This window comes from Ambystoma mexicanum, chromosome 1q (genome assembly GCF_040938575.1).
Source record: "Ambystoma mexicanum isolate Mex_15411 chromosome 1q, UKY_AmexF1_1, whole genome shotgun sequence".
Lineage (NCBI taxonomy): Eukaryota > Metazoa > Chordata > Amphibia > Caudata > Ambystomatidae > Ambystoma > Ambystoma mexicanum.
Window position 1 is genome coordinate 111,555,896 of NC_090922.1, and position 6,000 is coordinate 111,561,895.

The following is a 6,000-nucleotide window of genomic DNA, read 5'->3' on the forward strand; positions in this document are numbered from 1 at the left end:
TGATTGTGGTGAGGTGAGATACATAAGTGTGATTTTAGCCCATTGTTTTTCTTGTACCGAATTTTTGGTCTGGACTGGATATTGCTGAAGGAATGGCCGGAGTTGTAGCAGTGGAGGAACTCCTTTCCCTTTCCCCCAACTCTTTCTCTCCAAGTCTTCCAACCTGCAAGGCCCCTCGGACTTTAAAGAGAACCGTACGTTTAAAGGGTGCGAAGAAAAGGGGGCAGGGTTGTCAAGTAAAGTGCCAGGGTAGTGGAGCTCAGTCTGTGGGTTCCAGCTCAGACAGAGTGCCTGCCCCAGTTATCGTTGAAACCATTTGTGACCCGGGGCGTGGGGGCGGGGGGCAATGGGGGAGTCAGCACCTGAGAACCTTAGCAGCACTCACAACCTCCATGGGGAATCTTCCCCTCAACCACATGGGAGTATTCAGAGCCCTGCTCTCAACTCTTTGTCTGACATTTGTATTTGCATTTGTATTTTATTTATTTATATAGCGCAGCCAGGCCCAAGGGCAACTGGGCGCATATCTTGAGAATGTAAGTACAATACAGTAATGGTCACAGGTTGGGAAAGAGGACGTATCAAAGTATATACATACAGTAGAGTTTCACAGAGTATGTAGGATGACGTGCGAGAATATTTACAGTTGCAGTATAGTTATACATAATGTGCAGTGTACAATATCTACAATATCAACAGTTTAGCAAACATTAAATACAGATAATGGGGGTCATTACGACCCAGGCGCTAATTGCGCCAACTTTACCACCATGGTGTAAACTACATTTACACCATGGTGGATGGCGGATTTACCGCCCCATTCCAAGGTGAGTGGGGCGGTAAATCCCCATTTCCCATTTTCCCTTCCCCATTCCCATTTTTGCCCCATAGGGCATAATGGGAGTGGGGAAGGCGCTAATTACGCCACCGTAAATTACGGTGGCGTAATTAGCATCATGGCAGGTTAGCGCCATGGATTTTAACGGTTGCTAAAAGCAGCCGTTAAAATCAGAATCAGGCGTTAAGGGTTAACGACGGCGTTAACCCTTAACGCCTGGGTCGTAATGAGGCCCAATGGCAGTTGAGGAACCGAAAGCCGTCCAAGCAGAATTGAGTCGTTTAGACATCTGTGGTAACTAGCCACAATGTGGTTCTTTGTATGAAAAAAGTAGGAGAATGTTCAGTTCTGATGTGTAATGGAATCGAATTCCATAATTTGGAAGCAAGGACCGGGAAGCTAGTTCCCCCAGCTTTCTGCAGTTTGAATCTGGGGATAGTCAAGCATTGTGCTTGAGCCGATGTAAGTATGCGAGTAGGCGTGTAGTAAGAGAAGCGAGAGGAGAGGTAGGAGGGGGCCTGATTATTCAAACATTTATGCGTGAGGGTGAGGGGTTTCAATGATATTCTTTGCATTACTGAAAGCCAATGTAAACTTCTCCTAGTTTCAGAGATGTGTGAGGATCTGGTGATGTTGAGGGCGGCTCTAATGGTGTAATTTTGGGTAACCTGTAATTTGTTCAGGTTACGTTGACTGGTCCCTAGGTATAAGGTATTACAATAGTCCAGTTTGGACATAACCAATGTCCTAGCCAAGATAGTACTATTTTGAGTGGTGAGGAAAGGGCGGCATGCTGTAATAAGCTTACATGTGTAAGCGGAGGCCGAGACAACAGCGTTAGTTTGTCTAATCAATGATAAAGTGGAGTCGAGGTAGATTCCTAATGTTTTGGTGTCGGAGGAGACTTTAATAGAATTAACATCGATGTTGAAAGTTTTGAATGCAGGGTCAAGTTTATTCAGTCTTTGTTGGGAGCCCAGGATGAAGAGCTCTGTCTTGTCATCATTAAGACAGAGCTTATGCTGGGCCATCCAAGCTTGGATAACTTGATAAATGTCATTCAAGGCTTTTGCGTCAGCTATGTAGTCACCTGTGATTGGGATGAGTATCTGGGTGTCGTCAGCATAGTTGGTATATGTGACACTCAGATAATTAAGTACATCAAACAGAGGTTTAGTGAAGATGTTGTAGACCGTTGGTGAGGTGCACAAGCCCTGTGGCACCCCACAAGGCAATGAGGTGGTTTTTGCTGAGGCGGTAGGTGAGAATATCCAGGAAGGAGCTGGTCCATTTGGTAGCTTTATCAGAAAAGTGGACAGCTGATTTCAAATGACGACAGAGGATTTGATGGTTGACAAGATCAAAAGCTGCCGAAAGGTCGAGGAGTAATAGTAGGGCCAATTTGCCATTGGGGGCCATTACAACCCTGGCGCTAAGGGGTTAAGGGGGCGCCGTAAAAGGCTGAGGTGCCGTTAACCCCTTAGAGCCTAATTACGAGGTCCTTTTGAGGGACCCGACCTGATCGGCTGGTCTGGACCAGCCGTGAAAGTAGGGACCCGTAAAGGGACCTTCGAGGTAATTACGGTACCGCAATTTGCGGTACCATAATTACCACCTTCCCCAGTCCCATTGAGCCCTATGGGGCAAAAAGGGGAATGGGGAAGGGCCAATGTTCAATAGGGAATTACCGCCCCGCCAACCTCGGAATGGGGTGGTAATTCCCCATTGAACATTGGCGGACTCGGTACAACACCAGCAGCAACCATGGTGCTAATAGCGCCATGGGTTACCGCCAATGTTGTAATGAGGGCCATTGTCTTTCAAATCCTCAATTTGTGTTTTGAAGTCTAATAAAGCTGTTTCCGTATCATGCCTGGGACGGAAGCCAGATTGTCTTGTGCCTAGCAGGTTGTTGTTTTCCAGGTATTTTTGGATCTGTAAATACGCTGCCCTGTCCAGAATTTTCAATAAGAATGGGACTGTAGTGATCGGCCTATAATTGGTGGGGATACTCGGGTCCAGAGACGGTTTTTTGAGCAATGGGATTACCCATCTAAGTATGAAACAAGATGAACATGTGCCCAACACTAATCTGACAACCCTTGGAGGGAGTCTAGACCACATGGCCACTGCTGATTTGCTTGATATTTTGGGTAGTGGTTGCAAGAGGATCACTTTGGGTGTAGCCAAACCCACTAGGGGATGTGATCCATCGGTCTCTTTTCTGGCGCCCGTTGCGCCCTTTACATCCCGTGGGCTTTCATTAAGGCCTGCACTTGGAACTACTTGCTTGGTCACTGACCCATGGATGGCACTGGCCACTGAGGTTGTCCAACCGCCGTCTTCTTCTGTCCCCCCTGCAGTCAATCTAATGGACCTGGCCTTGGAAGGATCTTGCGAGGGAACGCATCCTTTCAGCCCTCCCTGCAGCACTTGGAACAAGTCTATGTCAGCTGCAATTTTGGGGGCCAGCTCCTTCCTATGCTTAACATCCCTCTGGGCATCCAAGCCCCCTACCCAAGGCAATCGCCCCGACCCCCAGCCTCATCGCCTACAGAACCCAACACTCTTCGGGGCTGCTCCTGTGATTGAGTGCTCTCTGATCTGGCCGACATAAAAAAAAAACTACTATTGGCTATGACTAAGGTTTTGACAGAGGCCAAGGGAAAGGGAGGGGTGTGGAGGGTTGGAGAGGGTCTGTCAGGACAGGCTTAGGGGCTTGGGCCCAGCTGCTGACGTGAGATCATATCCCCTGTGCCCTCAACCGTCCTTTGCTTCTGGTGCCCCAAATGCTCCAACATTGATGAGGCAACCAGAGGCTGACCAATCTCCAAATCCAAATGTACTCAGAGAGCCCCCTAAAGTCCCTATTCTGGGGTTTGGGTCCTCACCTTAGGAGAACCATGCCCCAAGGAACCTGTGTATCAAGCATCCCGTTGGGAGGGCAATCAATGCACATAACCCTTTCCCTGGAAGACTTCTGCTCACGCATAATGCCCATGAAGGGCCTAGAAGAGCCACCATGTTTCTTCATGGGGTACCAAAATTGCCCCCTGATAGAAGAGAACCAAGGGATGCCTTTCTGAAGAAAGGCCACCATTGGCTGCATTCTGTAGGGGACTGTGCATTTGTAACTAAGGACGCCATGGTGGAGAGCACTAGATTGACTAATGAGAATGCTGCTGACTCCATCAAATTGGTCTTTAGGGACAAACATATGGCAAGGGATGTTTTAAGAAAATGTAAGTGGTACAGGCAGTCCCAAAGAGTGGTTTTGTAGCTAGCCCATCCCCCAATTCTGGTCTTGCGGCCCTCCCTGGTATCTCCACTAGCAATGGATTGCTATCTGGTTCGAACCTTACACTTTTGGACCTCCAGTGATTTGGGAGTTAAAAGGGGCACGGGGTTCGTAGTACTAAACCTTTGAGAGAGATTTGTTCTGTGACGTCCAACAAGGGTGTTGTTTTCCCCCTTGTTGTCTTCACTTCTTCTCCGAATTGTTGTAATAACTCTCTAGGAATGTATTGCTAGGATGTACTTTGATGGCCCAAAGGCTGAATATAGTTAATTGACGGACTGTCATTTACTATGACACTGTCAGCCAACTGTCACTCTATTCTTATAGAATGCAAAGTGCTACTTGGGCGTATGTTGAGCACCATATTTGTCCTTGCCATGTGTGGTGGCACAACTAGGCATCCCCTTGCACCAGCACTACGCCAAAACTGCCTTAAATTGTGAATTGTGAAAGTTGTCACATGCATCTAGCAGTTAGATTTGAATAGGAACAGTTTAAGGTTCCTCGGTAGTCTCAATAACAGTACTCTAGCATTGAAGTGTCCAAAAAGGTAAAAACTCTGGGCTTTCATCTAGATGCTTCGCTGAGTTTTGAAACCCAACACTAACCAAACTGTGAAAAATTGTTCCTATTATTTGACAACTTTTCTGTTGTCCTAATCTTTCAATACTTTCAAGGTTTGTTTTATTTTATTTTATAGTTACATTTCTTCTCATGGGGTGAGTTTCTTTTTTTATTGTTACTTAAATTGAATATTCTACTGCTGCTTGTCGCAGAGCACCTAAGATACTTATTTTTTTCAATCGACGCACCCATATCTTTTGTATGCTGTGCGTGCATTGCCTGCGTAGAACACTACTCGCGTAACCGGCGCCATTTGCGTGCTGTGCTTTATAGTGTGAGCTGCCAGACCTAGCCCCATTTTGTCACGTCTACGCCAGGCATTTTGCACACTAGAGTATTTTCCCAGTCACATGATCTGTCCCCGTAGCACCAGGCCGACATCAGGAATATCACTTGAAACAGTCTCCTCCTTGCCTTATTACAAAGGACATGAACACGCATTCAAATGTTAGTCTGCACAGTAACCGCGCTAAAATCATCTTACTGCTATACCAGTTTGGCCGAATGCACTCTCACTGATTACATTTTAGTTGCGAACTCCGTCCATGTCACATAGAAGTAACGTTAAATGATTGAATTGGATCTATTCTGTAAAGTATCGCACTGAGTCAAGTATTTTCACATAATTGTAGCTATTCGTTCTTTTTCTTTAAGCACCAGCTTAACTTAACTTCAAAAGGATAACCTACTATGCTTTTAAATATATACATTGTGGCATGCTGGAATAAGAAGTCGGACAAAGGGGTGACATGTTTACAACCATCTTTATTTAAATAGTAATGAGAAAAGGCCTATCTTTCCCTGTCCCTAAAGGTTTTCCCTACCTAATTAAAGAATAACTTGTGTGGTCATCATCAAGGTTTGCACTTTTAGAGAATGCCAGGAGAATGACTCACTTCTCCTGATCCAACAGTTCAGCAACTGCTATCTCCCCCATTTCAACTTGGTCATTCTCCAGGCTGCTGTCTGGTAATCTTTTGCCTTAGTTTCTCATTCAACAATAATGTGGAAAACCAAGAGCATGACTCCCTTCTCCTGGTTCTGTTGGTTCAGATGTTGGCTAGCTTTGGATAGTTTCCTACAACAGTTTTTATCAACGTTTACACTTCTTCCCAGGCTTCTCTTAGGGCTTGCTTAAAGGTCAAACACTCCTTTTGTTTCCAGCACACAGATCTTTCTTGTCTTTCTTTCCCCTCCTATTGTCAATGAAAACAAGGGGACCCGTTCCCATAGTGTCCTT